The following is an 11,339-nucleotide window of genomic DNA, read 5'->3' as shown; positions in this document are numbered from 1 at the left end:
CCCTCACCGCCCCACTCTCACCCCCGTTACTGCCTCACTATCGCCGTCACTGCCTCACCGCCCCACTCTCACCACCGTCACCGCCTCACTATCGCTGTCACCGCCTCACCGCCCCACTCTCACCGCCTCACTCTCACCGCCGTCACCGCCTCACTGTCCCACTCTCATCACCATTACCGCCTCACTATCACCGTCACCGCCTCACTATCGCCGTCACCGCCTCACTGCCCCACTCTCACCGCTGTCACCGCCTCACAGCCTCACCATCGCCGTCACTGCCATCACCATCACAGCCTTACCACCCCTTGCTCACCATCACTGCTTGATCGCCCCGGTCCCACCCTCACCGGCTCACTCTCGCGGTCAGTCCGGCTCACGCTCAATCTGCCATCACTGCAGGATACAGCCTGCGCATTCAGCTCCCGACACGCAGTTCTTGGTCACAACCCGATTCCTTAGGTAGGTAGTTAAAAGGGTCGGGGGTGGAGGAGGGTAGAATTACTGCATAGGGGAGAGAGAAGAGAAGAAAAGAAAGGAAAAGGAAAGGGAACTGACAAGCAGAGTGGAGCTCCAAATGGAACGAGTGATTGTCCTGAGCTAGAACTGGCAGAACTCCACCAGGCTCACCCAGGGGTTTCCTAAATGAAGATGTTGGCAAGAAGTTATATCTGGTGGCCAGCATTGGATACAGACATAGCCACATTGGTGGGGCTGTGCCCGTAGTGCCAACAAGGTCAAAAATTACCACCAGAAGCTCCACCACATTTGTGGGAATGGCCAGTAAACCCTTGACTCAGTTACATGTCGACTATGCAGGTCCTTTCATGGGCTCAATGTTCTTAGTCAGTGTGGATGTCCACTCTAAGTGATTGGATGTACATAGAGTTTATTTGTCAAACAGGGGAATGACGATAGAAAAACTGCGCATCTTTTGCGATACACGGACACCCGCCAGTGTTAGTCACAGATAACAGACCATCGTTTACCAGCAGGGAATTTGAGTACTTCTTAAAGTCAAATGGCATTCAAAATATAAGGACAGCTCCATGCCATCCATCGTCCAATGGCCTGGCAGAAAGAGCAGTCCAAACTTTGAAGACAGGCTTAAAAAAACAGTCTAGCTACCAAACTGTCCTGGTTCTTATTTGATTATAGGACCATCTCTCATGCAACTACAGGGATAGCTCAAGCAGAGTTACTAATGGGGTTAAATCTGATCTTCCTGGACCTGGGGATGAGGGTGAAACAGTAACATGAACGCCAATGTTGACCACAAGACTCTGCTAAGCGAGAGAGATAGTTTACTTCAGGGGACAAAAAGTTTGGTGTAGGAACCGTGAAAATGGCTCTGCATGGGTAAGATGTATGGTCGACACAAGATCCGGTCCAGTGATGTATAACGTTCAGGTAGGTGTGACCGCCCTGAACAATTACGTAGAGTATATGAAAGCTGAAAACATGCAAACAGTGTGGGAGCAAACTATGCCCGGCTGTCTGGAACAGCTCGAAAGGCTGGTGAAACCCGTGGGTTCTCCCTCTCCATCAAGCATTGAAGAGACCTCAAAGTCTGAGATGGACATGGCGGATGTCGCTGCCTCATTGCCTTTTGCACCTGAAGAAGAGAATGAACTTCTTCCGAGATGCTCCGGGTGCAAGAGGCGAGCTACTGTGCATTACAGGCTGCCTGTATCTAAGGCAGAGTTGGAGGAACCTGAACCGATGCTAAATCGTCCCAGGAGGAGCTACAAGAAAGAGAATTGGCCTATGTCCTCGATCTCTGAGGGGGAGGAATATAGCGATTGTAACAATGCCAGCCAGATGGACCTTACAGAATGAGTTCCCCGAATGGGCTGTTGAACTGGTCCAATCAAGGAGCCCAGGCTAGCAGATAAAAACGCAAGTGTCTGACATCCTGACACTCTGACAGCTGGCTCTGAGGGAACTGAATCAGTGTAAAGGACTTTCCACGTGTAAATAAAGGGTGACTTGGTGATGGGAAACTGGCCTCCTGTGGAGTTATTTCATATAGATGTGGAGTCACATCACAGAATTCCTACTGTGTGGAAGCAGGCCATTCGGCCTAGAGTCCACACTGACCCTCCAAACAGCATCCCATCCAGACCCACTCTATTCCTATAAACCTGTATTTCCCATGGCTAATCCACCTAGCTTGCACATCCCTGGACACTATGGGCAATTTAGCATGGCCAATCCACCTTCTTCAGACTATGGAAGGAAACTCACAGAGGCACAGGGAGAAGGTGCAAACTCCATACAGGTAATCGCCTGAAGCTGGAATTGAACCTGGACCCCAGTGCTGTGAGGCAGCAGTGCTAACCACTGAGCCATTGTGTGCCAACATGTCAACCACACCAGGTAAGGATGGCAGATTTCCTTCTCTAAAGGACATTAGTGAACCAGATGGTTTTTTCTGACAATCAACAATGGCTTGATGGTCATCCTTTGACTCTTACTTCCAGATTATTATTGAATTCAAATTCCAAATCTTGCCATGGCAAGATTTGAACCCAGGTTCACAGAACGTTAGTTCTGAGGAAGGGTCACTGGACCTGAAACGTAAACTCTGATTTTCTATTCAGCAGGTCTGGCAACATCTGTGAGCTTTTCCAGCAACTTCTGTTTTGTTCCTGACTTACAGCATCCGCAGTTCTTTCGGTTTTTATTTCCAAAGAATGTTACCTGGGTTTCTGGATTAATAGTCTGGAAATAATGCGACTAGGCCATTGCCTTGCCCCTAAAAAGGTCATCTATATTTGGATCTGTTCATTAAAAAAAACACTATTGAAAACATAAGACCATAAGACATAGGAGCAGAAATTAGGTTATTCGGCCCATCGAGTCTGCTCCGCCATTCGATCATGGCTGATAAGTTCCTCAACCCCATGAAGAACATGAAGAATATTTGAATAATATGCAGCTGTCCAGTGGAGTCAAAAATATTGTCCAAGTTGTACATGGAGCTGGAGGCTCTGAAATTAGGGATAGTGTACCAGAAAGGCATCAAAATGGGAAAGCAAGCTTTGAAATGTAGAGTGTACAACACTGACACCTTAAGGTGGGTAGTTATTATGCACAGAGATAAGATAGCAGGAAGATAAAACAACAGACTTTCAGTCACCACATATTCTGAAGCAGTAGAGTTCCAAGTTCTATCTGAGTATGTACCTTCTTATTCTTAAAATGCCGCTGTTGCTGGGATATATTTCCAGTGACCATCTCTAGTCTGTTGCTCAAACAGTCACTTCACATGTAATTCTTATAAAGTATCAGGCTTTTTCAGATGAGGGCACATTACTGCCAAATTTGGTGCTGACTCACTTGGATGTCCACTCACACACATGCTTGTGTCATGGATCACTGATCAAGCACACAGAATCATGTTTGTCCCTTTCCTGACCCAGTGCCTGTAATGCTCATAAAAGTAATTTAAACTCAGATCTATGCTGTTTGTAGAATATAGTGAGATCAGATGCTATTTAGTGTCTATTTAGCCAATGCATTAGCTGATCGCAGTCACCAACACAGTCATATGAAATAGTAGCAGAAGTAGGCCATATGGCTTCTTGAGCCTCTTCACCAATGAGATCATGGCTGATCTGTATATGTTTTGGAGATGACATTTCCATTTACCCATGATGTTCTTTGATTCTCTTATCTAACATGAATCTACCCACATCTGCCTTGAAAGTATTCAATGACTCCATTTTCACTGCCTCCTGAGTTGGAAAGGTCCAAAGTAACACACCCCTCCTCAGTGGTTCTAAAAGAGTGGCTCCTAGTTTTAAAACAGTGCTCCCTAGTCTGGACTCACCCATGATAAGAAACAATTTTTCCCATGTCCGTTTTGTCAAGACCTTTCAGGATCTTTTATACCTCAGTCATCACCCCTCTCTCTTCTGAACTCCAGTGGAAACAAGATCAGCCTGTCCAACATATCCTTATAAGACAATCCCTCTCCATTTTGGGTATCAATCTAGTAAGCACCATCCTGGAGCTCTGGCACACTAGACTTCATTCACTCTAATTTTGTTGGTGAAATTCATATTTGGGTTAGATGTATGAAATATATTTCCTATGTTTGTCTGGATCTGATATGCTGGCTCTTGGTGTGGGCTACATTCAGCAACAGTTATTAAACAATGGTTTAAGATTAACTACATTGGTACTATATATTTAAATTCCATTCTCTGTTACTGTTGTTCCTAATATCTGGCATCTCTCCGGTTAAACCATTGCATCAATATTTGGAGTAACTAGCTGGATTGAGGCTAGGCCTAAATAAAATCATGAACATACTTTGTGATGAAAGGAATTGTATCCCATTTTCAAACCGTGGAAGTGAGATCCACTACCACAAGTGTCTGAGTAAATATATCTTATAGTGATTACTGTTCTAAGCCTCTTACAGTTAATCTTGCACTCTATAGCTCTTTGACCTCACCTATTAGAAACATCACTGGACTCAAGACATTAACTGTTTTCTCTCCACAGATGCTGCCAAACCTACTGAGTTTCTCCAGCAATTTCTGTCCAAATATTGCTGTGTTTTCTGTCCACTGACCAATCCAAACTTAATAAAACTATATTACTGTATGATCCAATGGACCCTGATTTGTGTAAATAATCTCTTGTGCGGCACCTTTTTGAATGTATTTTGAAAATCCAAATATGCTCTATCTTACGGCACACTTTTTGTTACTCCCCCAACCTGCACTATGTGACAAATATGACTTCCTTTTTATAATTCTGCCCAATAACGTGATTTTCAAAATGCCTGTCACCCATATTCCCAGTACTAGATTTTAATATTTTCTCTACTTTAATGCCAAGGTATTTGGTCTATAGATCCCTGCTTTCTTCTGCTTTCCTTTCTTGAGTAGTGAGGTTATATTTGCAAAATGCTAAGTTCTAATGCACAGGGACTGTTCTAGAACAAAGAAAATTAACATATGCACAATCTGTGTAGCTACCTATAGTCATAAATGCTTATAATAGAATAGGATGTCAATTGGCCCATCAAGTCTATGCTGAGTTGTGTCTCTGTAAATGCAATTTAGATAGTTTCAGTTCTATGCCCTTGCTCTGCAACCATCCATTTTTAATTCCCTTCAGGTGCTTTTTCAATTCCTTTTCAATTTCTTTTCATAGCTCTCAACTCCTCAATGTTTCAAAATATATCTACCTCCTCTTGAGTACTTTCAGTGATCTAGTCTCCACATCTCTCTGGAATAGAGAATTCCAGATATTTACTACCCTCCGAGAAGACATTCCTTCTCATCTTAGTTTTACATGACTGTTCCCTTAATCTGTAACTATGCCTCCCAATTCAAGATTCCCCACTACAGAAAACATCTTCTCAACATCTACCCTGTCAAGACCACTCAGAATGTTGTGTTTCAGTAAGATCACCCCCTCACGCTTCTAAACTATAAGGATTAAAGACTTAACTTGCTTAGCCACCTTTGATAAGTCAACCATTTCATCCCAGGAATCAGCCTTGTGAATCTCTTTTAAATTATCTCCAATGCCAGTATATCCTTTCCTAAATATGGGGATGAAAACTGTACATATTACTCTCGGTGCAAACTCACCCAGACCACACCCATTGGACAGATATAACAAGACTTCCTTGTTTAAGGTTTTTGGCAAAGATTTGTAGCTCGGGTTGTGGGTGAAGTTGCTGTGTTGCTCGCCAAGTTGGTTTGTTTTCGTTCAGACATTTTGTCACCATGCTAGGTAACATCATCAGTGAAGCTTCCGATGAAGCGATGTTGTTCTACTCCGCTTGGAATTTATATTGTCCGGTCTGTTATGGTGAGTTGTGTCATTTCCAATTTTGTTCTGTATGGGTTTATATATGGGGTCCAATTCTATATGTTTGTTAATTGCATTATAGGTTGAGAACCATGCCTCTAGGAATTCCCATGCACGTCTATGTTTGGCTTGGGTTTGGCCTCTCAACCCAGGTTTGATTCCTCAACCCTAGCATGGTGATGAAACATCTAAACAAAAAAAAAACAGCTCAGCAAGCAAGTCAGCAACCTGAAGACTTCCTCGTTTTTAAACTCCAACCCCACAGCAATACTTCCGTTTGCATTCTGAAATACTTGCTGCACCTGCATGCTAGCTTTTTGTGTTTCATGCACAAGGACACCCAAATCCCTATGCGTTGTACATTTTTGGAGTCTCTCTCCATTTAAATAATCATCAGCCTTTTGGTTCATCCTACCAAATTTCACACTTTCCTATATTAAACTCCACCTGCTAAATTTTTGTCCATTCACTCAACCTATTTATGTCCCCTTGTAAATTCCTTAAGCCCTCTTCACAACTTGTTGAGACCATCACTAATTTTCTTTTTTTTTCCTGATTTTTGGTTTGGAACTTTGAGTTGAAATTGAGAGTTAAACTTTGATCTTTAGACAGCAGCTTGTTTTGAAAAATAGGAGAGAACAAAAGACAGATATTTGCTGTTGGTAATTGATCTGGAAAGATAATGCAAGTTAATTACTGTTCTAAACACACTATCGACATTTTAACACTAAGATGTTGCTATGCTCAGGGACTGGTGGCTGTTTGGATGTTGAATTGGCCAATCAAGACAGGATCAGTGCCAGCCAGCCAACCACAGTGCACGTTGAAAGAAAAGAGAAACAAAGAGTTCGCTGGCTGTGACTGGGTTTTGAGCAGGAGGCAGCTTTTTTAGTGGAAGCTCCTGGAAAGAATTTTTTTTTTTTTTTAAATTGTACCCTCTCTAGTTCTGCTCCTGTTACCAACTTATTAGAGGTTCTGAGAAAAGAATCCAGGCCTGTAAGAAAATAAGTAAAAGTCTCCAGCTTCTTTGGAAGCTGTTTGCATTGACTGATGACTTCAGAATTCAAGAAAAACAGCCCTATGTGCCTGTTATACAGCCCATAATCTACGAATTTCATGAAGGCCCGGTATTCATCATTGAAATGATTATCAAACTGGCAAATTATGCTTCTTTTATTTAGTTTTCTAATTTAACCTTTACCTGTGCCTGTCTGTCAATGTCTGAGTGGGGACTTATGATCAAAGATTGGGCTTAGATTGTAGATAATAATTATATTGCCTTGCAGTTTATTTGTGTTCTGCTAAAGTTACATTCTTAATAATAATTTATTTTTTAAGTTAACACATCTTGGACAGCAAATTTATATTTGTAAAGTCTGGTTAGGTACGATTGAACAATTTTGAGGTCATTGAATGTTTACTTTGACTGTGTCACGAATCCAGTGATAATGAGGCTGATTTGGTTTGGCTTACTATCCCTGTCGTACCAATATGCCCTCTCACTTATATTTATATCAGCAGCAAATCTTCAATCGTTACACTCTGCCCCTTCCTCCAAGTCATTAATATAGATTGTAAATAATTGATTTCCTCAAACTAATTCTCATGGCACCCCAGCAGTTACATTTTTCCAACGTGATACATGATAAAGACCCATTCATTCCAATTATTTTCTGTGTGTTAACCGATCCTCAATCCATGCTATTACATTATCCCCAGTAATATGATGCCTTAATGAATGCCTTCTGGAAATCCAAATACACTACAAGATTTTTGAGAAGACTTGTAGCTTGGGTTGCTGACTTGCTTGTCAAGATGGAAGTTTGTTCACAGACATTTCGTCACCATATTAGGTAACATCATCAGGGCGCCTCCAGTGAAGCTTCACTGGAGTCTGCTAATAAACTTACCAGCTCGGCGAGCAAGTCAACAACCACACTACATCGACTTTATCAACTCTGCTTGTTATATCCTCAAAGAACTCTAGAGGGCCAATACTCACTCTCTCTCATTCTTTTCTAACCACCCATATAAAATCACTGAATCCCTACAGTGTGGAAACAGGCCATTTGGCCCAACAAGTCCACACCGCCCCTCTGAAGAGCATCCCACCCAGACCCATTTCCCATGTCTAACCCACCTAACCTAAACATCCCTGGGCACTGTGGGCAATTTAGCATGGCCAATACACCCACCCTGCACACCTTCGGTCAGTGGGAGGAAACAGGAGCACCTGGAGGAAACCTATACAGACATGGAGAGAATGTGCAAATTCCACACAGACAGTTGCCCAAGGCTGGGTCCCTGGCGCTGTGAGGCAGTAGTGCTAACCAATCTTGCTATCTATTTTTACATCCGTGTCTAACTTCCTCTCCTACTCTAAATTCTTTCTCCCTATTACACATTTAGTCATTCTCCAATGCTCTTTATATTTTCTTTATTTTTTAAAATTTTAATCTTACTTTGGTTAGGCAGCCTACAGAACACCAAAACTTACTTTTCCCTTTATCCCTCATCTCCACCCAAATTGATTTGACAGCCCGATCTCCTGAACCAATACCAAGTCTAACTGTAGTGCAAACGCCATGTTCCAAACTATTAATGCTACCCTTCCTACTTTACCTGGCTTCCTATGTGTCCGATGCTTCTTGAATGTCTGATACTTCTCTCTATATTCAGGATCTAATACTTTTCAACCTGCAGCCATGTCTCTATAATAGCTATTAGATCATATTTATTTATTTTAATGTGCATATCAATTAGTTACTTCGCAATGAATGCTACATGCATTCAGATACAAAGCCTTTAGTTTTGTCGTTTCTGTACCATCTAAGTCTTGCTTGTTGGTATATCTCTAGTTTTGTTTTCCTCTCTGTACCCTCTGATCATTCTCTGACCTTCATCTCCCATATTACTATTTTCTTCTCTTGTCTCTGCTCTTTGACATACTTGCTTCCATTATTTAGTTTAAAACATTATTTCCGTTTTGCAATTCATAAGAACATAAGTCCCAGCATTGTTCAAGCATAGACTGCCTTAACGGTACCACTTCCACTTTTCCCTGTACTGGTGTCAGTGGCCCATGACTGGTGTCCACTTCCCCCACACCAGACCTTGAGCCATATATTGTTACAACTGTGGGGAAGAGTGTTCTGATAGTTTTGCCCAATACTCCATGAGCTGCAACAAAAGTCTAAATGTTTTATTTAATCACCAAAAGGTCCAATTGACTCTCTTTTGTGCTACAATCCAGAATAAAAGGAACATTCACCAGGCTTTGGTAATTAACTCAAAAATAACATTTATTTATACAATAAGTGGCAATATTAGTTAGCTTCCGTGCACAATTAAGTTTTATCCCCTTAATGACGAACACACACACATGGTAGACAAGACAACTCTGCAGAGATAAGATTCTTTTTAAAAATGAAAAGGAAAATGTGCCACCATGGGTCAACAGTCCAAAGTCAACGGATAAAAAATGGGAAGACTTATTATGATCCACTAAATTTCTTGCTAACGAAATTGAAATGCCGATAGCTGTAGAATTGAGGAGATCTTCAAATCAGACTTGAGCTTAGATGAGAGCCAGATAGACATCCTAAGATTTAACTTTATCCAATTCCTGTAATATTTAAGTTGAGAGAGATCTTTGTAGCTGCTTATGTTTTAGGGCTTTCTTCCACTTTTCAGGACAGTCAGAAACTGACCTCTCCAGCCTAGAGATCTTTATTCAACTGACCCCATACGGTTCTACTGGAAAAGACTGTAACTGCAGTCCTAAGGCAGTTGCTAAGAAACATTCAGCACAAGGCCTCTTTCAAAATCAGTTGTCCATTAGCTGAAGCAATAAAACCAATCTCTCATTTCTCTTAAATAAAAACCAAAAGAGCTGCAGATGCTGTAAATCAGGAACAAAAACAAAGTTGCTGGAAAAGCTCAGCAGGTCTGGCAGCATCTGTGAAGGAAAAAAACATTAATGTTTCGGGTCTGGTGACCCTCAGAACTGTTCTGAGGAAGGGTCACCGGACCCAAAACGTTATCTCTGTTTTTTCTTTCACAGATCCTGCCGAGCTTTTCCAGCAATTTTGTTTTTGTCTCTCATTTCTCCTAAAGCTTTTGTCTTGTCCTCATGGAAAGAGTACATCTAATGTTTTGTTAAAAAATGAGTGACCCACAACACACTCCAACTTTTGACTCTTCAGTTTCAAGGATTCATGTGGTAAACACTCCAGCGACTCAGAAATTGTCCAAATCCTTCCATCTCTTGCAGCTTCCTTCACCGTTTTTTTTTTAAGGACAATACAGTACCATTAGTATATTTCATTTCAATTATCATGTGGCTCTATTAACAATCCTGAGAATACAACCTTTGAGGTTCTGCATTTTAATTTATGTCCTAGATCCTCATAAGATGTAAGCAGAGATTTGTCTAGGTTTGTGGAGCACAAAATTAGCATTACAAGAGACACTGCATTTCAAAAATACCTAATTGGCTGTAAAGTACTTTGAAACAATCAATTGTTGTGAAAACCAGTTCTTTTTAGCCATAGTTGGACCACTTAGCTAGATGTTATTTATTCTTTAAGGGAATATAGAATTGTGGCTAATTATGAATTAATTCTTTAAATATTCTCAATTATTTGAAATCTGGAACTCATTTCCTAAAAGGGTGGTAAACACAGGAAGACTCAAGGCATTTTAGTAGTATTTAGATGAGCATTTAAAATGCCACAGCATATAGGCTACAGACTGGGGATTCTGGTAATGCACTGGTAGCATCCCTACCTCTGGACCAGGAGCCCTGGATTCAAATCCCACCTACTCCAGAGGTATATAACATATCTGAACTGGTTGAATAAAAAATATCTACAGGTTATGGACCATTTACTGGAAAATAGAATTAGAATACGTAGATGCCTGATGAATGGTGCAGACATGATGGGCAAAGGGCTTTTCTCTGTATTATAAAAACTCTGACTCCTACCCTCAGTACCAGAGCCCTTTCTACTGGCGATAACAAGAACTGCAGATGCTGGAGTCAGAGTCAATACAGTGTGGAGCTGGAGAAACACATCAGGCAGTATCAGAGGAGCAGGAAAGTCAACATTGCAGGTTGGGATCCTTCATCAGCCCTATCTACTGGCCTAGTTTCAATTTTCCAGTACACTAATCCTAGCTCAGTTTAAATTGATCCCATTGAGATGCAAAAGTTGTCTCTTTCCACAGTCCTATTACCAGTGTCCCATGAATCGAAAGTCCCACACTACTCTCAGCCACACTTTTAAACCTCCCAATACCACTTTGAGATTCACGCTGCAATCTAGATCTGTGACGTTTTGAATTTTATTTTCAATCCTAGTTCTTCAAAACGTTTCTGAGCAAACATCATTACCATTCCTTTCCAAGTATTCTCTAACCCTGGCACTGGCAGACAACACAACTCACAGCTGGACAGACAGTACCCATCCCCTTCATTACGCTACTCCCATTATTACATTCCT

The sequence above is a fragment of the Rhincodon typus genome, chromosome 21, assembly GCF_021869965.1.
Source record: "Rhincodon typus isolate 14 chromosome 21, sRhiTyp1.1, whole genome shotgun sequence".
Taxonomy (NCBI): Eukaryota; Metazoa; Chordata; class Chondrichthyes; order Orectolobiformes; family Rhincodontidae; genus Rhincodon; species Rhincodon typus.
The sequence above is the reverse complement of the archived record's forward strand: the minus strand, read 5'-3'. Positions refer to the sequence as shown.